At 36.2% G+C, this 24,241-nt stretch overlaps 1 protein-coding gene across 3 annotated transcripts in view; it reads right to left on the bottom strand.

The window, feature by feature from the left end:
- Positions 1-24,241, bottom strand: part of TMEM117 (transmembrane protein 117) — a 483,475-nt gene that overhangs the window by 210,455 nt on the left and 248,779 nt on the right. The window lies entirely within an intron of this gene.

Below are 24,241 nucleotides of genomic sequence, written 5' to 3'. Positions count from 1 at the left end.
ACTTTGGCCCACTAAACGAGCAAAACACTTTTTATTATAACATCAAATACTATGGCTAAGAAGCATAACCTGGGAGAAAATAAATAGGAATCAATTTGACTAACTTTATTAAGAGGAATAAAAAATATGTCTAAATAAATAAATTAGGAAGAAGGGATAGTTCTTCCTTTCAAAATAAGTTTAAGCAATAAACGTAGAAGGAATGAGAAAAATGCAAAACTTACCAATGGGCAAAAACCACAGTAACAGTTGTTTCAGGCAAGGTCCACTAATGAATACTAAAATCAGTGGGCAAAAGTTTGAGGAGAAATAGTATGTGTGCATGGTCTCAAAGCTCTCTCTCCCCTGCCAAGATTGTTACCAGTTACAAAGAGAAGATGTGGGATTTTAGATAAGATCTTGCAACAGAAAGAGACACTGGCAGAAAAACTGATGAAATTTCAATAAGGTCTATATTTAGCTAACACCGTTATGCCAATGTCAATTTTCTTGTTCATGTAATTGAATTATGGTTATATAAGACATTAACGTTAGAAGAATCAGGTTGGAGGGTACAAAAAAACTCTATTATTCCTGTAACTATTTTATCACTCTAAAATTATTTCAAGAAAAAGTTTAAAATTAAAAAAAATTTAAGTCACAGGGGAAAGAGATCATTGATACATCAGGATATAAAATTCAGTTTTTCTTTCTCCAGAAAGTAGGAAAAAACCTTATTTGGTTCTTTAGACCTAGCTGGTCTAAAACAAACGTGCATATATCTATATGGAAAATTCAGGTTTTCTAAAAAGTTAATCTTAAAAAGAATACTAAAGTTGGAGGTTTCACATTTCCTGATTTCAAATATTACTACAAAGCTGCAATCATTAAAACAGTGTGGTACTGGCATAGAGAAACCTAAAGACTGATGGAATAGAACAAATAGTCTAGAAATAAATCCTCACATATATGGTCAAATGGTTTTCATTCAGCAAAGGTGCCAAGACCACTCAACAGATAAAATACAGTCTTTCCAACAAATAATATTGGTAAACTTTATATCCATATACAAAAGAATTAACTGGACCCTTTAGCTTATACCAAATATAAAAGTTGACTCATCATGGATCAAAGACTAAACACAGAAGAGCTAAAATTATAAAATGTTTAGAGGAAAACATAGGGAAAATCTTCATAACATTGGATTTGGCAATGATTTCTTGGATAGTATACATGAAGACCAGGCAAAAACAGATAAAATTAGACTTCATCAAAATGAAAATTTTGGGTATCAAAGGATACTGTCAACAGTGAAAAGAAAACCCATGAATGGGAGAAAATATTTTCAAATAATATATTTGATATGGGGTTAATATCCAGAATATATAAAGAACTCCTATAACTCAACAACAAAAAACAAACAGATTAAAAATTGTCAAAGGACTTAAATAGACATTTCTCCAAATAGGATCTACAGATGGCTAATAATCACATGAAAAGATGTTCAACATCACTAATTATTAGGAAAAAGAAAATAAAAACCACAAGAAATATTGCTTTATGTGCAATAGGATGACATTTACTAACAACAACAACAACAACAAATGAAAATAACAGCTGTTGCTGAGAATGGAACCTTTGTGCATTGCTGGCAGTAAGTAAATTGACATTGCCATTGTCAAAAACAGTATGGTTACTACTAAAAAGACAAAAAAAAAAAAATGACCATACAATCCAGTAATTCCACTTCTGGGGAAAGAATGGAAAGCAGGAACTTGAAGGAAAATTTGCATACCAAGACACATACAATATTCATAGCTGCATATTCATAATAGCCAAAAGGAAACAATCCAAATATCTTTAGATGGATCAATGACCACACTATATGTGGTTCAGACATACAATGGAATATTACTCAACCACGAAAAGGATAGGAATTCTGGCACGTGCTATCACATGAACGAATCTTTAGGACATTGTACTAAGTGAAATAAGCTAATAATAAAAAGACAAATATTGTATGATTCCACTTATGTGAAGTACCTACTGTAACCAAATTTATAGAGACAGAAAGCAGAATGGTGCTTGCCAGAAGCTGGGTGGAGGAGGGAATGGGAAGTTATTATTGAATGGATATAGAGTTTTAGTTTGGAAAGATAAGAAAGCTGTGGAGCTTAGTGGTAGTGGTAATTCCACAAGATTGTGAATAATTAAAGTCACTGAACTGTATACTCAGAAATGGTCAAAATGTAAATCTTATGTTACATATATCTTATCACAATAAAAAATTAAGTGCATATTTTCTGGTCCAGAAATTCTAATTTAAGGAATCTTTATCAAGAAAATAACATGAAAAAAGTGAAAAAGATTCATGCACAATAAGCATTATTATTTAGAAAAGAACAATACTAGCAAGAGCCTAAATGCCTAACAATAAAAGAATGGTTAATTGAACTAGGTTATGATGGCACAGGGTTATGATGCAGCCATTCAAAGATTTTAATAACAATGAGTAGGGGTGCCTGGGTGGCTCAGTCAGTTGAGCGTCCAACTTCGGCTCAGGTCACGATCTCACGGTTCATGAGTTCAAGCCCCGCGTCAGGCTCTGGGCTGATGGCTCAGAGCCTGGAGACTGCTTCCGATTCTGTGTCTCCCTCTCTCTCTGACCCTCCCCCATTCATGCTCTGTCTCTCTCTGTCTCAAAAAAATAAAAAAACATTAAAAAAAATTTTTTAAAAATAACAATGAGTAAATGTTCATGTTACCATGCTATCTGATGAAATTTAGAATATAACGTTGAAATGTAATTATAATAATGTACAAATGCATGAAATTAAAAAAAAACATAAATGTTATATGTAGTTTTCTCAGGGTGGTGGGAATAGGAGTGGATTTTCTGTTTTCTCTTCCATTGTTTCAATAACACCCATATATCTTTTGTGCAAATAAAATGTTTTGGGGGGAAAATAGTCACAAGGAGTAAGAGTTCCAGGGCAGCTCATCAACCCTGCAGATCCAAGATTTTTTTTTTAACTTGGGCTAACTTAATATAGGAATTTAGGAAATAAAAGAACTGTTTGCAACTTTCAAGAGTGAATAACTTTTATTTTAGTTCTGACTCTGTGAGGCTGTGAGCTACACACCTGCATTACACAGACTATGACTTATATTATGTAATGCAACCTCAGAACTGTGTACCTGCATATATCATTTTCTTTACTCTTCTGGGGAAGAAACTAAGACTCAACAAAACTGTTTAACTTACTGAGCGCCCCACAGATCAGAAGCGGCAGAGCTGAAAAACAGAAATACTCAATTCCTCAGTTTATATTTTTTCCACACTTCAAGTCGCAAATAAGACTGGGGCAAGAGGAGTGTGCCTAGGCCTCTGAAAAACTGAATTTGTCTCTGGCAGTAGGGGCATTTACTATAAGACAGATTCTAAACATCTCAAAGGGATACAGTGCTTTCAGTATTGTTATGCTTGAGAATTTAACAGATGAACTACCTATAGAGACATTCAGTATGGTACGCAACAAATTCATGTCTAGCACAATAAAGTACATTTCACTGCATATCATTTTAGACAACAATACATTCAGAAAAAAATACTACAGGTGCTACCCTATTGTATGGATCACAAACTTCTGGGAAACTAAAATGGAAGAAAGATGTAAAAACCCTACAATAGATATGGCAATCTTTATAAAGAAAGCATTCATTCAACAAACATTTAATAAACCACGACAGTGGGCTACATACAATACTCACATGGAACAAAAAATTACAGACTTTAAATTTTGACAGGCTCTTGTTATATTTTAAGCTATTTTCATGTTTGATAAGCTTTGTAAATTCAGGTAGGGAGGCTAATTTCAAAGACAGAGTACTTAGAGAATTCTGTGCTGAAATTTCTCATATCCATCAAGAGAAGATTTTGCAGAATGTTTAAATTTGTGTTAATATAAGAGTCTGACTAGAGGGCTAATAAATATAATCTTTTAACTGCAAGGCTTGAGGCAGCATGACCACTTAAGTAGTAAAACATGTTTATTTTAGAAAATTTGATTTGTCCATTTAGAAACAGAGCAGTCTTCTATAATTCACCCCATAAAAACTGAACTTGCCGAACTGCAAGTATTTTTAATGCTTAGGCTGGCTCTCTCCCAGAGACCATTTGTTGTAAGGAGATTCAAGTTGGTTTTGGCATATCTGGTCCAAGCACAATGTGAAACTTCATTTTTTCCACAAAAATTACTTCCCAAAAATGTTTATTCTTCCTGAAGATGTTTATTTTTTTAGATTCACTTTTTTCTTTTCTTTCAACTAAAAGTGTTTTGTGCTACTAAACATGACTGTGGTTAAAATATACCATCCAGAACAGGGTTTAAGCAATTCTCAGAATACTGACAGGATGACTGTGTTCATATCTTCTGCTTCAACTGCCCATCCCACCAAAGTTAAGATTGCCAGCCGCCTAATTCAGAAATCCCCTCATTATGCTCTAGAGATTAAGGAATGTTCCTAGGTCATGCTCTCCATTTCAAAACTCTTGTTCTATATTTCCATCCTGTTCTCCTTGACCAGGGCTTTTGTTCAGCCCCTCAGGGTGGTATGGTTCTGCAGCTTTGGCTTATGTTTTGACCCCTTGGTGCTATCTCTCAGGTCCCTCTCATTCCATCATGTGTATTCCACTCATTGCAGGACCACTGGGGATAGAGAAGGCGTTATGCCCCCATCCCACTCTAGTTCCTGCCCCATGCCCTCAGGATCACCAGGAGCCAATTCAATTAACCTGGGATCCCTCTCACCTGAGAAGGGGGGAAACAAGAGACTATTCCAGTCTAGGACTCAATGATAAATGGCAAGAAAATATATACGAAAAAATCCAGTTGACTTGGCATATTATGATGAGTGGCTTCAACCATTCTAAATGCCATTAGAAGATCAGATATATTTGTCTTCAGGTATAAAAAGTAATCGGGTTGCCACCTAGAATGTTACATTTTAGAGCTCCCATTTCTGAATACTGGCTAATCAATGGCAATCCAACAATGCTTGAAATTAGTACATTTGAATGATGCTCACCACCTTCTATTTCATTCTGGGAGGGGTCCATGAAACAGTTTTTCCAATTATCATTCTGGCTTCAGTAAAGGAAGGCCAGTTTTTCACTTCTCATTTTCAATGCTATAAATTCTCACAAAAAAAACTGATGAGTATCAAGAATCTTTAGTGCTTTCAAAGTGTCACACATTTACCTATTGCTTCTAAGGCAAAACATGCAAAGATAAGAATTTATTTACTGACTGATTCTTTTATCTTTTTGTAACTTCAGTAAAAGATCATTACAGAAATGCAGACTTAGCTCAAGATAGAAATTCTATACTATTGCTAGATAAATGTAGAACTCGTCTTGAAAAAAAAATTGATTTTAGAGCATTTTTAATGTTATGTCATGAAATCATCTTGTGGACAGAAAGCATTAAGAGTATATGAGAAGGTTTTGTGAGCAATTTAAAAATGAGCATTCGCTGCTGAAGAATTTTAATCTTATTTCTTAAATGTGGCTGGTACCTAGACATATGTTAAAATGCAACATTATGAATTTGCATAATTGTTTTCTTTCTTCTAAAAAATAAATAAGCTTTGCAGTAAGCCATCTCTAAATTTTTCCAGTGTATTTCTTCAAATGGAATATGCCTTATTCAACAGATGTTCAAATGAACCAAAAAAGGAGGGTTGAGGTTGGGAAGGAGGCATCTTTGGTTCTTAGGCTGGTTCTGTGGGATTTACCCATATGCATTTACCTAATGCTATTGACCAGCCAAAATACACTGATCAGTGTAGATTTTTCAGTGAAGATTTTTCTAGGGTACAAAATCACTTTGAAGAGGCTGTTTGGATTCTTTGATTCAATAATTAATTTTGAGGAAGGCAAGTTATGTTCTACCCACGCAGAAGACCACACAACTCAATGCACATTAGTCTACCTTCATGAAAGGGAGACAATGAGAAATATTTTCAATGGAACAAATTCAAGTCACTGCATGATTGGTACTTATTCTGTCTGAGAAGTATCATAACCTCATTCACGTATTCATTCACTAAATTTTAATGCTATAGTAGACAGATACCTCCAAAAGGAAGAAGGAAAAAAGGAGAAGGAAAAAAGAAGGAAAAAAGGAGCAAGTTGTGAAGGCAGTAAAATTGTGGCAACACAGGCCTTTGAAGAAAGCAGCCCAAGCAGCCAGTTCATGGATATGCATTTGGTCAGATCATGAAGAGCTATGAGACAGGTAGTGACAGATGAGGGAGTAATTCTAATGGAAAATATCAGAGTTGAGTTCTTTTGTCAAACACCATTCAGCTCTGGGGAGGGAGAAAATATATACCCTGGGGACAGGACACCAACTGCCACTCCTGGAAAGAGTTCAGATTGCTTCATTCAGCGGAATCCTAGGAAGTAGGGAAAATAGGACCAGGAAGCAGCACCCACCCCAAAGTTTGTATGAAGGCATAAAGAAAAAACACTATGTCAACTGTTATAGAATAAGTAAGTGGGCATTTGAAGGCCAGGGTGGCCCACAAATACTGTCCACATACCCAAAGTTGCTTTGGCCCCCTTCTTATGATTCTGACTATTCATTCTCGATTTTATTTTTTAGTTATTTTTATATGTTGTTCTCTAGAAGTCTATGTTTTGTGCAACTCCAGTACAGCATACTCTTTCTCTTATTCTAAATTGTCTTAATAGTTTCAAATAATAGATAAATTGTGATGATTCCCAAATCACTGGATAGAGCCCAATTTAATTTCTATACCCAAATGCTGACTTGTATGCCTCCGCCCTGATGTTACATAGCTGCCTGAGATCGACATGTAGAGCTGATCTCACCACTTGCCTCACCACATAATTCTCATCTTCCTGAATTATGGATCTTGGTGATCAGAATTTAACACATCACCTGGCACAATGAAGCATTCGGTAAAATTAATAAATAAATAAATCTACCATAATGAAAACTCAATAAGAATAGGGAATAGAACAGGACAACCAAGTGAAGAATGAAAAACAAATGATTACTAGTAATAACAGTAGCTGTATAATATAATAAGTGCTTCCTATGTGCCAGGCATTTATCTAAGTGTTCTGCCTGTATTAACTCATTTAATCTATATGCTTGTTGAATGTTAACTACTAAGCATTGTATAGGATGTGTCACGCACACATACACATTTAGAATGACAGCATATACAATTCTATTGATTTAACTGACAAGGTTCCCATTAAGTAGACGTCATCTGTACTTTCCTTTTAAGGAAATAAAAATAATGATAGCCAGCATTTATGATAGCTTACCATGATCCACGTTTCATGCTAAGTAATTCACAGAGATGAAGGTATGAATTCACTCTACTAACACAGACACTAAGGCTCAGCTCATGTAATCCTTTAGTAACAGGATTAAGATTTGAACCCAGCTCTAGGCAAATTCAATATCATTTTCATAATACATTTTAAAACGTTACCTTAGCATTTTTAGTTTATTCAGATAGGGACACATGCAACAAACTTCAGAAGATTTTTATCAAAACACAATTGTAGTCACAAGCTTCCAGGGATTAACATGCGTTTATGTTAAATATTAAGTGGGGAAAAACTATGTCAAATAAATGAAATGTTACCCAATATCCAAAATAATCCCATTACCAAAGGCTCACGAAAACCATTGGTTACAACCACTTAATATCTCAGTAACTATTTGCACATGGTGCCTGTTTCTTCAATTGCAAAATGGGAATAATAATAAATATATATAACGGCAGTGGGTCTAAATAAATGCATAGATTTAAACCACTTAGGGGAGGTTCTAGCACGTGAGCTCAATAAATTTAAATGTTATTATTGTTAATATGGCAGTCACAATAATTTCTTTAAATTATCAGTAGTACTCAATTTTTACAAAAGTATAATGAAATCCAACATTATTCAATGGTTGTATTCCTAGAAAGTTATGTACCAATTCAAATTTTTAATAAAATAAATAGCATTCTTTTCTAAAATAAGCTTTGTAGATGGATTAGTTTACTGTAACAAATCATTTACTTTTATCATTTGTTTTTTTAGGGGGTGACTAGATGGCTCAGTCAGTTAAGTGTCCGACTTTGGCTCAGGTCATGATCTCATGGTCTGTGGATTCAAGCCCCGCATTGGGCTCTGCTTCGAACTCTGTGTCTCCCTCTCTCTCTGCCCTTCCCTGCTCATGCTCTCTTTCTCTATCTCTCCCAAAATAAATAAATAAATAAACATTAAAAAATTAATTAATTTAGTTAAATTTTTGAACAGAGAGGGAAAAGTGGAAAAACCTGGATTTTTATATATTCACTTTACTGTATATGAATTATATAAATATGTATATATTTATGTGTATATATGTATATATCTATTTATAAATAAATACATAAGTAATTTACTTAATACACAAGCAAAGTAATTTAGATGCTCAGGAAGGTGACACTTAACTGATCTGAGGATTTAAAAGAATTCATACTGCTTACAAACTCATAAGCCTTACTCCCAGGAGTGGCTTGGACATCTACAGATTCTCGGCTTTTATTTTCATCCTTGGAACACCTTCAGGAAATGTCATGTTGTTTCCAGGTTAGCGTCAGGGTCCTGCTAACTTACAATCTGCCACTTCTCTCTGTCTTCCTTTGGCCGGGGTTTCGGTGCTTTTCCTCCGCTCTCTGGTTGGAAACTAGGAACCCAGGTGGAGATGAGCATTATGCTAAAGTGCCTACATTTATTTCTGCGCCTTCTCTGTCATTTCCACAACAGCACTTTGTTTCTCCCCAGGCATCTGGGAACTCAAATTCCCTTTTTAAGTTACTTTTAGTACTTCAAGAACCATCCCAATTAAGTTCATTATGTTGATTATTTCAATGAAGTTACAAAGCAATTAATAACAATTTTGTCAGCCTTCTTCCTTTTGCCAGTATGTTTAGGGAGAACAGGAGATATATTTTAGGGTATCAAGTGCTAATTCCTAGGCATGCAGAAATTATATGCCTCACAGTTTGACACCAAATCTTGTTATTATCTGGCTGCACAGTATACTCATGAATTTCAAGCATGAAAATGGGCAAATCCTTCATTAAAAATTATGGACCCACTCTTTAGGAAAAAAAAAAAAACTGCTAACATCAAAGTAAGGCTGGCATTTGGTAAGCTTTCAAAAGCACAGCTCTGTGATTGTTTCAGCCTGATTAACCATTCACACCTTTGCATTTGTTTCAAAAAACTAAACCATCTGCAGTGGTTTTTTTGTTTTGTTTTGTTTTTTCTTTTAAAGGTTTTAAAGAGTAAATAATGTGATTGGACACTGCAGTCTGTTGTTCCTGCAAGTAAACAGAGCAGAGCTAGAATCCAACAAGCTGGCAAATAATGTTTCTCAAAGGGAAGGACAAGTGAAGAAGGCAGGGATGCTAAGGTGGTAACACCCATTGCATCTGAAAAGAAGCACTCAACATTTTGAAGCTCTACAGGTACCAGTCTTCCATTACCATAGCTACAACAGTGGGTGATTAGCAGTGATTGCCACTCACTGCTCTCATGCTGAAGTGCCATTCCAGGACCTATACAATTCCGTCCAATTCTGTCTCCATCCAATACTTTCCATTTACCGCCCCCCTAATCCCTAACGTCTCAATGACCACAGGATTTCTCTGCAGATCTCTTCCTCTGACCAGCGCCAGCCATGACACGTGCATCACTCCAGTTGGCTGCTGGCATCTTCTATTATGCGACCCTTGGTCCTCCTCACCACCTTTCTCCTCCACTTGCACATTAGCTACAATCTGTCAGCCAGCTGCACCACAGCAAGGATGCCAGAGAGCAGAGCAGACGCTGACAACTATTGACAGCACGGTCAATAATCACTTTTCCTATTGTGCACAATCTCTGTCATTAACTGTTTTTAGGCCTTGTTAATTTCTTCTTAAAGTTCCTGAACGCAATTTAATTTTTACAAGAACATTTCTCAAGTTTATTGTTTTCCAACTGTACTAAAACATCCTCTACCCAACATTTAAAACTCAACAATATATGATTAATTTTTTTAAGATGCCATGGCAACCAAAGATTAAATTTGAATTTGAATAAAAGAACTCAGCCTCCCTTAAAAATCTTCTAGTAGCTGGAAAGAATACTAATATAATTTTATGTGGAGTCTTGTCAAGTGCATTCAAGAAATGTCAAACTATATTTTTAGCCACGGAGTTTGCTTAATCCCATAAGACTCTATCTCGCCTTTATGTTGACAAATGAACAGAACTGAAATATCAGGGATCTGAGCTTCTGTCAAGATCCACTTCGCATCAAAAGTTGTTGTTCTTGTGCAGCTGTTTTCTCAAACTTTCAAATTAAAATCTATACTAACCTTAGCTTATGATTACCTGGGGTTTGCTATTGAATTCCTTTGTTGTCACACCTTAATTGACTCCAAGCTTTACTTTTTATGTACAAGTCAATGAACTGTTGTGAAAACTCAGCAGGAAAATCAGATGAGAGACTCCTGATGATTGTCATTGACTAGAAAAATGTCATCTTACTCATCTGCCTCCCATGTTTGCTTCTTGAATGCCACATTTGGCTCCAACTTCACCCCCCCTTCATGTTTTTCTGCATATAGTCTATTTTACAGAATACAAAATTAGTATTTTAACAACATTTGCAACCTGGCCTTTACTAACATAAACAGGACTAAAAGTGGATGGGAATAAAACTATTTAAATTCATGTCTTATTTTTGCCTCTAATGCTCCTGGGAAACTTTACTAATATTTGGAACTCAGGGCCCATCAGAAGGGAAAAATTATGAGACAAAGTTTAATGGCATTTAAAAATTCAAATGGACCTGCTTTGTGTCAAGATTGTATTTTAAGATTCAGCATTTTTCAACACTACTTTTTAGACTTATTTTAGTGAATAGGGACTATGATTTATACACTCAAGATGGTCTAGTCATATTTAGAAAAGCATACTTGATATATAACTTTTCCTTAAATAATATAATTTTTAATTGTAAATTTTCATCACTTAACATAATTCATGTGTTAATTCCTATAAGCAGTCAAAATTCTGGCAAATGGCATAACATTAACATCAGGTGTATTTATAATTTAGAGTTACCTACTTAAAACTGGCCTCATAAAAAAATCCTCACTTAAATAGTTTTCTATGAAAAATGGTGAAAATACAATCTTGGTATTACTTCATATTCATGTGGGAATGACAGCATAGTGAAAATAAAAAGATGTTAAGATTAGTAGAAAGTCTTCATTCAGAAAATGCAAACTGCAAATTATATTTTGAGATGTTCTCATTTATGAAACATTGTAACTTTTTAAATTAAGTAACACTATTAACAGTCATAATTCCACGTGCTTTATATTTTATCTCACAGCAGTTCACAGTTGTATTGTCTAAGTAATAATTATGAAAAGTAAGCCACCCCCTGGGCAAATGGCAATAATACTTGCTAACATTTAATGAGAGGTAAGAATTAAATTAATGCACATGGAGAATTGGGGGAAAGGGTCATATGCTGGTGGGAGGAAGGATGCATTGGAAGAAAGTTTATGTAAATGACACTGTATTCAAATAGGCAAAATTATAAGCTGTCTTCTGTATTATGAGCTGGAAGGAGGTGAGGACATACCTGTCCTAATAGCTGGAGAGGTAAACTCGTTGAATAACTTGAGCTCAAGCTCAGGCATAGGGATGTTGATCAGCTTTATAGCAAAGCTGGCATTCTTTTAGGGGAATCTGTTTTGAGTATCAGAAGCAACCCACACTTGCAAGTTGCTCTGTAAGGAACCCAAATCAAGTTCTAGAGTTAGCACTGGAGGCAAGGGTAAATTTATTGAACACCTACATCGCCCTGTGGCAATGTGTGGGTCCTGGGGAAGTCCACCCTCTCATCCTTCTTGGTCTTCATTCCTGCTTCTTTTTTGTGAAGTCTCTGAACACCAAAAGATTCCTCCCCTGGATTTCCCTTCAGCTTTGATACTGGATGGTTCTGAGCCCACAACATATGTCAAAATATTCCCATGCAAAACTTCCTAAAACCACCTTAGAGAAATGATCGCCAACTTGCCTGTGTATTAGAATCTCACATTTTAAAAAATTCCAATGCCCAGGCTATAATCCAGACAAATTAAACCACCATCTCTGGGAGTGGGACACAGGCATCAGTTGTTTTTGAACTTGCCCAGGTAAGTCCAATGTAAAGACAAATTTGGGAAAAACTGCCTTATGGAGCTCAGGTTAAAAAAAAAAAAAAAAAAAACAAAAAAACGAGTGGAGCAACCAACCAAATAGTAAGCTGGGTTCATTGTGCCTATAAAGAAACTGCCTAAGAGCTTGATAAATACCGACATCTTAATGACATTTATACTCGCTTAAGATTTCCACAATGCATATTCATTTAGAATGCATGTGCACATCATTTCCCTGTGACAAAGCGAAGCTAGTCAGTAAACAAATACAGTATGAGCTTTCAGTCTCTCTGCACACATGCTGGTAGTGGCTAACCTGACCACAATAACAAGCATTTCATTAACACTTCAGAAAGTGTTATTATAAAAAAAAATTTTTTTTGTCCACTTGAGCTTGAACTGTTGAGTGGAAAGAGTGTTAAGTGGAACAAGGCCTCTGGTTGTTCTTAGCAGCTGTGATTAGAGTGCAGGGAGTTCTGGTCTCCCCTGCCTTTTAGAGGTAAGAACCAAACAGGGAGGACCCACCCTGCGGAGGACACACAAGTTTATGGGGTGTGATGGAGATGTTCTAAAATGGCACTTGCCCCAGATTCACTCTTCACACTGACCTTTCAACGTTCATGTGATGTGTCAGCTTCCAGCTTAATGTTCCCTGTTTATAAAGGATAAAACAGATGACAGATGACGGGGGGGGGGGGGGGGGGGGGGCAGAATTCGTGAAGTTACATCCTACTTTGCATTCCTGGTTTGTTTGTTTGTTTGCTTTACTAAATCAATCTTGAAACCTCTTCATAGGGAATATGCGCTCTGGTTCAATACAGCCCCTCCCTCCACCCCACACACCCTTTTATCTCAAACCAGATGTTTCACACTTTTACTAGATGGGTCTGGCCCTCAGGGCATTTGAATCTGCAATTCCAGTATTTATTATTTATGCAAGTTTAACACAGAAAGCTACTGCCATTCATTAAAACCTCACCACAGACTATGACTTGGGATGCTGAAAGAAGATTTGGAAGCTCTGAGTAGACCAAACGATGTGGGACAACACTCCACACAGCACGAGCTCTGCCAGCCCAGAGTCTCATGAGAGGCTGACTGAGGAGAGGCCCTGACGAAGGTTCCTTCAGTAAGAGAGAGTTAACTTCAAATGCAATGATATTAGAACTCCACTTTCGCCATATTTAAGATGTGATGTTTACTCTCTCACACATTTTTTTTTCTCATTCTGTAGATGCTTACTGCATATTTATTACGTGAATAGATTCATGAGTACGTGAGTGAGACCCTCGGAAGGGTCTTGGACTACTAAAGGTCTATAACTTTGTGTCATCAAAATTTGGTAAAGTATTCAAAAAGGACACATAGAGATAATTTAGTTGATGAGTTTTATTATGTAGAAAACAAGTTTGTGAGGAAAAAGAGTAGTTTAAATGGAGGCAAAAAGATGTCTGAGGAAATATTGGCGCTAAAATAGTACTAAAATGAATGTGTACAATCTTCCATTTAGTAGAATATGCTATGAGCATCCCAGGTCTTTGGCACTAAAGAAAGTATTTTCTCAAAAATATTGTGATCTACAGAGATAGTCAATTGTAAGTGTCAACAATTTCAGACAGATACCAATAACACTACCTTATAAGGCTAAGAAAATAATGTAAATAGGTACCAAGAATAATTATTCTGTTTTTTAAGTGATCATGTAATCAAAATTAAAAATTAAAAAATATATTTGTTTTAATACACATGGATATATGTTATTTTTACATTTTAGAAAAAAATGAATTTTAAGTGGCCTTTAAAAAGACATTCTATACCTATACCAATATAGTAAAATCAATCTGTTGATTAATAAATATTTCAAAACGTACATAATTTTAATTATATTTAATCCCGTTAATACTCAAAAGAATCGTGTAATAAGCTTATCTAATAAACTAGCAGGTCACCATATAAATAAATATTCATTCAATGAATGAATGAATGAGTTTAGATATCTACCACCTAGGTAGGCACAAAATTGGTTCATTTTGCCAATTTTTTACTGAAGCAAAATAAAGTGCATTTTTTTTCAATCTACACTTAGATTTGCCAAAAATCTTCCACTGATTCTATCATCTCTAGTTGAAATTGAAAATGCCAAATAGAAATTAGGACAATTATAACATAAGTCAAAGAAGAAAGTAGTCAGATCTTGAAAATTATTCAGTTTCATTTTTTTTTCAATAGCTACAGGTTCACAGTATCTTTTATGATGTATTTTAAAACCTTTATGAGAGGTGCTATTCTTTCAGTGAAAACAGATGGCTTCTCTCCAGGTTTCCTGCTTCATCTCAAGTGCCTGACTCTAACGTAGGCATTGTTTCTCATATAGCCTCTGCTTAGAAGTGAAGAACAATTAGGAATTTTTAAGGTGGCACATGTGTTGTTCTCTCTGTGAACCCCGGTCTATAGTATTAAAGAAACTACTGATATGGACCTAGTGGTCTGTTGTATTTGATATCTTTGGAAATGTCAAAGGTATTTATTTGATATTATACCTAACTTGTAAGTTCCACTACTGTTCTATGCCTAATTGACTCTTTACCTTGTGCACTATCATGTTCACAAAGCAACTCAAGACATTCAATGAACAACTTAGATAGACTAGGGAAGGCTACTGGAGTCAGGCACAGGGCCGGGATAAACCTTAACATCTTCTGCCAGCCAGGGCAAAAGGAAGTCTTCTATTTCCCAATCAGCCTTCAGATATGTAAGAAAAGAGAAGAATATATGCCAAACATGATTTTACTTAACCATTCATTACCAAAATATTCCCCCACTCACTTAAATACTTCAATTTCTTGAAATATGATGTAATAGCTTTCATAAAGCAACCACAAAACATAATACTAGGCACTTCATTGCCATAAATTTCTTTTTGATGTTTACAGAACATTTAACTACAAATGCAACATACACTGTGAATATAAAAATCTTTAGTGCTCTAAAAATCCTTGGGGCAAACAACTGCTAAAGGATAGCGATTTCATATAAACAAAACACTTAGTGCTGAAATAACCAGGAATTGCAGTATCTCTCTTAATGATAGTATAATAGAAAGCTATTCTTTACTTTCTTCCAGTCCCAGAAATGAGATGCTTTCAAGCACCTATATCTGTCAAAAAGCAGTAAGAACAGCAGCTGAGTTTTCTAAAATTTAAAAGTAATACTTTGGCTGGGATGTGACGTACTGTCACTTAGCACCTAAAAAGATCTGCACTCTCCTTGCCCCAATTAATGACACAATTCAACAAATTTTATTAACATGCTGGCAAAAAAAAAAAAAAAAATTAAACCAACTTCTATGTCTATATTCCACCTCTTATTAAGGTCCTGGTTAAATATTCCCAAGAAAATTATTCTGCTCGGCAAGATAGTGGAGTAGTTAAAAGCACTGAAGACTTTGGAAACTAACTGAAAATTTACACACACACACACACACACACACACACACACACACGCATGCATGCACACACACACAACCATACAGTGCTTGGCGCCTAGGAAGAGGTACTACGTAAAAGTTAAAAAAAAATTACAAGGGAAATAATCTAACTACTTACGAAAACTTTTACCAAAAAAAAACAACAAAACAAAAACAAAAACAACCCACATAGCTTCTTTCTAAAGTTCTAATGTACACTGATATTAGCAACTAGTATTCATTGTATTATTGACTTTGAAAGGAAAAATAAATATCAGTGTTTCCTGGCTTTTATTTAAACTTCTTTGGGAAAATTATTGATAAATGGTACTTTAAAGGTGTGAAGCATTATGTTAGGAAAATGATAAAGAATGTGTGGACAATCCTTCTTTCCTCACCTGCCCTGAGGAAGTGTAAACCCAGAAACAGAAATACAGTATAATGGAACTGAAAGGTGATGAAATTGGAAATGGGAAAGATGACAAGTGAGTGTTTTCTGCCTCTAATGGGAATGTCTCTCTTTAAGAGATGGCCTTAGTGTCTTTCCTATCTTATTGTAGTTCAATTCAGTACCTTTCCATAGATGCCTTTCATACTTAGCGTATAGTCCATAAATTTTTAATAAATGATTATAAATTACATACAACATGCCCATAACATACTATGAATTTCCGATAGACATTGAACTTAGAAAAGTCATAGTGGAGCCAGAATTTGGGCTTCTATTCTTAAACATCCATGTGCTATACTACAACCTATTTTACTCAAATACTTTTTTTATTTCATGCCATATTGTCAATACTTTAAAAATCCAAGAGTCCTGAAAATTAAAAGACTCTTGATCACAATTTGTGATGCTCTCTGAAAATAGGTTAGACTCTCCTGTCTTATTAATTTTTTAGTGAGAACTTATTATTTTGAAGGAACATGAAACACAGTGCTAAAATATTTATAGAGATGTTAAAATATTTATATGTGCAAAAGCAAAATGACCATATTTGGTTCTAAATTTTCTAATGAATAAAAAGGTAATGTAAAAAATAATTCTTCTATTATGCTCTTTGTTTCAATCAAATGACCAGATGAACTGGCAACGATTTTCTTCAATTACAGGTACTACTAAATCTTGTGTCTTTAGGTTTTGTCTGTGTCCATGTTGGTGACCTGCCCAGATCCTCTTCACCCACCGGTACACTCCACTCCCCAAGAACATAGCATGCACCCAGTGGACCAGGCCAAGTGGAGATTTTACCTGCAGCCATACTGACCACATCTTTGCTTGCCTCTTTTCCCCACTCTCCCCTGGGTCTCTCGTCTCCTTACAGGCTTCCCTGAAGAGCACTCCCTCAATAAATCATGTGCTCCCAAATCTATGATGCATGTACTTTTTTAGGGAATCTCACTTAACACAGAATCTTTATAGAAAGAATACATTATTAACTAAATTCTTGATCCAGTTTCCACTTGCACTCTATAAAATAATGAAATGAAACCAACAAATTTATCAAATATGGGGTTAACCAATCATGGAGGTAACTGAAATCATGAACTGCTCCAAAGAACAGGCAAAGAAAAGAGAGCAAAAGATAAAAACTCAGAGTAATGCCAAGCTCTGGGGTTCAGCTCCAGTGGCTAAATATCTCATTTGTGTTCTTCCATTTGTCATATACACTTGCTCAATGAGTTTGCTAACTCTAGTCCTTTGATTGCATCTTTCACAGCATATAAATTCTTCTTTATTATTAAGTTGAGTAAAGCTATTATTGCTACCTTATTTCAGATACTAAATCAATTCAATTATGCTTTTTATTCTGCCATTTTGATATCAGTGGAAGAGAAATAATTAGAAAACTGGCATTGATCATAATATGAATTGTCAAGCTCAATTCCAGATGGAATAACAAGCTAGATGTGATGTCAATTTTATTATAAGCTATTGTTCATTGACAACCTTAGCATTTGCAGTCCACAACATAATGGCAGGTACGTAATAGGAAATTTTGGGCTAAATAAGCTATTATTAACTTGGTGAAATGAAAATAACAGAAATAATCACAATCCTCTCTTAGTAAAGCATGGGACAATAATAGAAAATAAGCAGCAAGCATGGGACCACAATAAAAACATGTGACAAATTTTAAGTTAGTATGTATGTGTGTATATATACACATATACATATATATAATATATATACAAGTTTTAAGTATGTATGTATATACATATATACAAATATATATATATAATGTGTATATATATATATATAATTTCATATCTTCTACATTTAAGCTAGAAGGAATATTTTTCTCTGAAACCTGCAGAAATATTCCCTCACTCTATTCTGTTCCAGATTTGTAAATAAAGACTGATTCAGGAGTATTAATTATTCTCAAGCATACACCATTCTTTAATTCTCTCTGCCTCTGTCCACTGAAGTTTAACCAGTTTTCTGTCTTACGTGGGAATAGCTCTGTGCTTAAGTGGCTGAAGGGATATATCTTCACCTAGCTTCCTTCCACCCCCAGAGCCAGGAGAAGAACTATGCCAGTGACAGCAATAATGGCCATTCAAAGAACCCTCTGGCAGGATCTCTAAAGCTCAATGTTTGTTTTACCTAAGAATGCCTTTAGGGGCGCCCGGGGGGCTCAGTCAGTTAAGCATCCAACTTCAGCTCAGACCATGATCTCACGGTTGGTGGATTTGAGCCTCACATTGGGCTCTGTGCTGACAGCTAGAGCCTGGAGCTGCTTCGGATTCTGTACCTCCCTCTCTCTCTGCCCCTCCCCTGCTTGCACTCTGTCTCTCTTTCTCTCTCTCTCTCAAAAATAAACAAACATTAAAAAATTTAAAAAAAAAAAAAAGAATGCCTTCTATACTCAAAGGATACATCACAATGCTGGGAGAATTCCATCAACAATCTATTACTTCCAACGAAGGGTGTTTACAAGCATGTGTCCTCCTGGTATGGAAACAAGCTCAGAGGACAAGTGCATAGGCTTACGGGGGTGAGGGGATAGGAAGACCCTGAACACTACAGTTCTCCCTCCACCTTTTAGATTGCCCATTTTACAACACTAAGTCACAAAATGGAGCAATGAAAAAAGAAATGGAACTTAATGCATATGTGCTCTTATCATCCATTTATTCTTCAATAAATGTTTCTTAAGCATCTATTTATGCCTGGTACTGTGCTGAGTGCCACAAGTGATACTGGAACGCCCCTCAGGAAGTTTATAATCAAGTAAAGAAGAAAGAGTTTTCAGCTTTACCTCTTAAATAAACACAGCCGTTTGAAACAAAGATAATAGCAATATAAATATGAATTACACCATCTCTCTGAAGGAACAGAACACATGTGAAACATAAGAAGGCAAATTTGTCACTCAAATATTTAGAGAGATAATGCAGTACTTACAAAACAGGCACACTTAAAATAGAAGGGAGAAATATATTTTTAAAAACACTTTTTTTCTACAATCATATTCTTGCCAGAGATTCAATGGAGATAATTAAGCAAATTTTAAGATTTTACTCCTTGTTGTAGTCCTACAAATCCTACAAAGGCTATGTTTTATCAATCTAAAGACATTTCTACATAACATACTAAGTTTTTGTAGCTCTAATAGAACTCTGAATTTCAAGAAGAAAAAAAAAGTCTGTTAAAATCACACAAACAGTCGCTATACAAATGTGAAATAAAGGTAAAGCCAATGGGCAAACAACTACATTGTTTTTTGTATGTATGACATCTCTTTACGGTGGAAGCTTTGCTAGTAGTAACACATATACACACAGAAGTCCACAGACAATCCTGGGAAAAATATGCCAAGACCAAGCAAGGTTCCATGAGTAGTGAGACGTGATACATACCATATATGGTTTTATGATGAAAAATGCTTCTTGACTTCAGTCCTTACTATGTGAATTGTCTTCTTTAGGTCATGGCTCAACTTTACCATTTGTACCCTCCCTGGCCCCCTCCCGCAAATATGAACCTCAAACCTGGACTCTGATGTCCCTATCGCTGTCATAAGCCATTTACCATTGACTGCTGTAACAGAAAAGCCACTAGAGCAGGAAGAGGCAAGGGCTGCAGAAAGGAGATGGTTAGGTACAGATAGACAGGAAGTGATTTTTTCTTCTGCTATTAAATGAAGGGCAGAAGAAAATGCCATCTTGATGTCCTCAGAATCCTCTGCCACCTTAGACCTGAGAAGAGCCTGTGATCTTTGTCTTCTGCAGGAGGGGATAGTAAAACTGGAGATATGTACTGTGGGATGGGCCGACACCCCCTGCCCCTCGCTCAATGGCAGAGGGTGGGCAAATCTGTGGATACGTGGCAATGGTGTTGCATAAGACACCCAGTGCTTTTATTTCATGCGTGTCTTCATGACAGAGCTCTTCTCTGCTCATATCAACACAAAGGGCCAGCTCAGGGCTCAATGACACCACTGTCATTTTATGTATTTCTTTTACATGAATTTTTTTTAAAATCTATCTGACCAAACAAATGGTGACATTAACCCTGACTTAATATATTATTTTGTCCTCTGCATGAGGCATCCCACAGAGCTGGGAAAAGTCAGGATTGTCAGGAAGCTGAACCTAGTAGAGCTTGATGCTCGGCAGTGTGAGGGTCAGAGAGATTTGTCAGATTGGTTGACATCAGCCTTGCCTGGGGATCTCATCAGTTCTGGTGTGCCTTTTAAAACCATGAGGAAGTTTTGAATTATTTCCATAAAAGAAAAATTCTCCATTTCAGAAATACATTAAAAGGCACACTTCTATTGGAAATGTAAATAGTCACTTACTTTTCCATGACAGTCACCTTCATCATTGATATTCACTTCATGATGAGAATTCTATAGACAAATGAAGGTCAAACCTCCTTAGACTCCTCTCATGAGGAAAACTATTATTTTTTAAAATGTTATCAATGCACACATATGTAGACATATAAATATTTATATGGAAACTTACCACCTAGTCGGTGAATAAAAATGGGAATAGAAATGAGGTGCTCTGGGAATCCTCCCTGTGTGACTGTACTTTCAAATCAGGAGAGCGCTGTGTTTCTTTTGCCATTTGTATCCCTGTGTCTAACTGGGAAAGGTCAATATTTCATATAACATAAGCAACAAAGGACTTTGGATTCTTTCTCAGTTTATGGAAAGGAAAACATGTGAGGTCCCAGAAAGTTAAGTGACTTAAGATCACATTGCTGGGTTAAACCTAAAACACATTTTTCTGGATTCTCAATCCAGTCCTACTTCTGTGGTATTGGAAGTATTGATCAGAGTAATAATCTATGGTATTGAAAAAGGTAAAAAGTTACGAGGTTAGCTAGTGAAAATAGAAGGTATTACAGTAGTAAATTTAATAAACTAGGAACATGAGCCAGACCTTAGAGGAAGAGAGAGACCACAGCTAAACTGTGGAATTATTTGTACTCTGCTAGGCCACAAGAGAAGGGCAGAGAAGTGCACAGTAGAAATCCAACCACAAAAGGTAAAGGTCTTTGGTCAAAGCTGCACCACGTGTTTGCCTCTCAGGGCTGCCCTAGAAATTGCCCCCCCCCCACCCACCTTATGATTCAAAAGAAAAAGATCCTGGGGATCCTGGGTGGCTCAGTTGGTTAAGCTTCTGACTTTGGCTCAGGTCATGATCTCACAGACCCCACATTGGGCTCTGTGCTGACAGCTCAGAGCCTAGAGCCTGCTTTAGATTCTGTGTCTTCATCTCTCTTTGTCTCTCCCCCATTCACTCTGTCTGTCTGTCTCTTCCTCAAAAATAAACATTTAAAAAATTTTTAATTTAAAAAAGAAAAACAAAAGAAAAAGATCCTAATTTTAAAAATGAAGTAAATTGAGACAGAGCTACATATGGCCTAGGAAACACTATCTTGAGGGAAAGTCTGGGGAGGGATTCGGTAGAATTGGGCCACAAACAGATACTGATGTCATCATGGGAAAGAAAATGATTTCTGGGGGTGCCTGGGTGGCTTGATCAGTTAAGCGTCTGACTCTTGATTTTGGCTCAGGTCATGATCTCACAGTTCGTAGGTTCGAACCCCACATTGGGCTCCACACTGAGGGGGGAAAGCGTGCTTGGAATTCTTTCTCTCTCCTTCTCTCTCTCCCCCTTCAATTCTCTCTCTATCACTCTCTCCTTCTCTCTCAAAATAAATAAAATAAAATAACAAAGAAAGAAAATGATTTCTGTATCAAATGGTGGATCCTGAAAACTACAGACTGAGGTCACAGGGCTTGTTGGTCTGTGTTTCTCCCCTGACTTTGCTCAGGGGCAGTGTTATGTGGAAATCAGGAAGTAATGTGCTGTATTGCCTTAGTGTGTCCTAGCACTGGAGGCTGGAAGGGAACTGTAGACATTCTGGCCCCCGGGCCTGGGATAAGCTGGGAAAAGCATGAATGTCTACAATAAAGCATTTATGCCACCTCATACTGCAGCATTTTAAGTCCTATTATAGGACCACACACTTAATCTTCACAGAAACTTGTAGCACGGGCAGCAACTACTAACCCCTTTAGAGAAATGTACAAGCAGGCTCAGAGGATTGTATATTATTTGTGGAAGATCAAAGTATATGTGGCAAGGTCAGAGAATCCAAATTTCTGATTTCTCTTTTCCATTTTATTAAGCAGACTCAAAATCAAAATGGAGTAAAAAAAAAAAATCACAATCCACAGTTAATGCAGATATTTTTCAAAAGGCATTAGCTCCTATTTCAAGAAAGTTACATGTTTAAAGTTTTCTTTCTAAATAGGTTCCCTTTTAAACGGCAAACTATTTTCTATTTAGTTTCCCTTCTAAATGTTTTTCCCAATGGAAATAGAAACTTTTGACATGAGGCAGCCTGGTCTTTATGTCTGGCTTATATTTTCTCCCTCTCTCTCTCTCTCTCTCTCTCTCTCTCTCTCTCTCTCTCTCTCTTAATTTTCTCTATTTTTAAAGTAAACTCTATGCCCAACATGGGGCTTGAACTCAAAACTCTGAGATCAAGAGTCACATGCTCTACCAACTGAGCCAGCCAGGCACCTGATGTCTGATTTGTTCTAATTGTCACATCTAGTGACTACAAATAAAATAGATCACTTTTCAAATCTAGATCTTAAAGTTAATGGAACAGGATACACTTGGTAACTTGTTCTGTTAACATTCTAAAATTGAACACAGTGATAGGAGGCTCAAAACTAGGCTATACAAACCTTTTGGTAGTTACTTACTACTCTTGCAAGATGATCACAGTAGTAGCAGTTAAGATGTAACTGCTTCCTGTCTCCTGAAAACACCTGCTCTAGGTAAGACACAAAGCTATCCATAGAAAGGGCAGTAACTGTTGTGACAACCTTTGGAACACATTTGTAGGGGCATGTCCCTACATGTGACATGGCAGGGCATCCTTTCCTTTGGTTGGTCCTCTCATTTTCAAGTGAATGGAAGAATAAAGCTAATTACTTTGAAAGGCGTCAACAAAGGTTAATACGTTCCATTTTTATGAGAGTTATGCTCTTTGTACTCTGAGATTCTTTTATAAACTTATAGGACCTAGAGCCTTTGAGCTACATACTATATTTAATTAATCCAATGGTTAAAAACAGAAGTTATTCATTTATCAATGGACACTTGGGTTACTTCCATATCTTGGCTATGCCAATAATGCTGCAATAAACAAAGAGGTGCATATGTCTTTTCTAACTAGTGTTTTTGTTTTTGGGGAGTGAAGAAGATGTAATACACACACACCTACACACACACACACACACACGCACACACACACAATGGACTATTACTCAGCCATAAAAAAAGAGTGAAATCTTGTGATTTGCAAAAACATGGATGGACCTAGAGGGTATAATACTAAGCAAAATAAGACAGAGAAAGAGAAATATCACCTGATTTCACTCATATGTGGAATTTAAGAAACAAAACAAACAAATAAAAAGAGACAAACAAACAACCAGACTCTTAAATACAGAGAACAAACTGAGGGTTGCCGGAGGGAGAGTGGGCAGGGGGATGGGATAAATCAGTGATGGGTATTTATGGAGGGTCCTCGTTGTGATGAGCACTGGGTGTTACATATAAGTGATGAATCACTAAATTCTACTCCTTAACCTAATGTTACACTCACTATATGTTAAATAATTGGAATTTAAATAAAAACTTGAAACAAAACAAATAAACAAACAAAAGAGGCAAAAAAAACCCACCAGATTCTTAAATACAGAGAACAAACTGGTGATTGCTAGAGGGGAGGTGGGTGGGGAATGGGTGAAATAGACAAGGGAGATTAAGAGTACATTTATCTTTTTTATTTAAGCATTTGTTTAATATATATTTTTGAGAGACAGAGAGAGAGAGCAAGCAAGCAGGGGAGGGGAGGGACAGAGAGATACAGAATCCGAAGCAGGCCCCAGGTTCTGAACTGTCAGCACACAGCCCGACGTGGGGCTCGAACTCACCAACCATGAGATAATGACCTGAGCCGAAATCAGAC

This window comes from Panthera tigris, chromosome B4 (assembly GCF_018350195.1).
Source record: "Panthera tigris isolate Pti1 chromosome B4, P.tigris_Pti1_mat1.1, whole genome shotgun sequence".
Lineage (NCBI taxonomy): Eukaryota > Metazoa > Chordata > Mammalia > Carnivora > Felidae > Panthera > Panthera tigris.
This window is presented reverse-complemented; position numbering and strand designations above follow the sequence as displayed.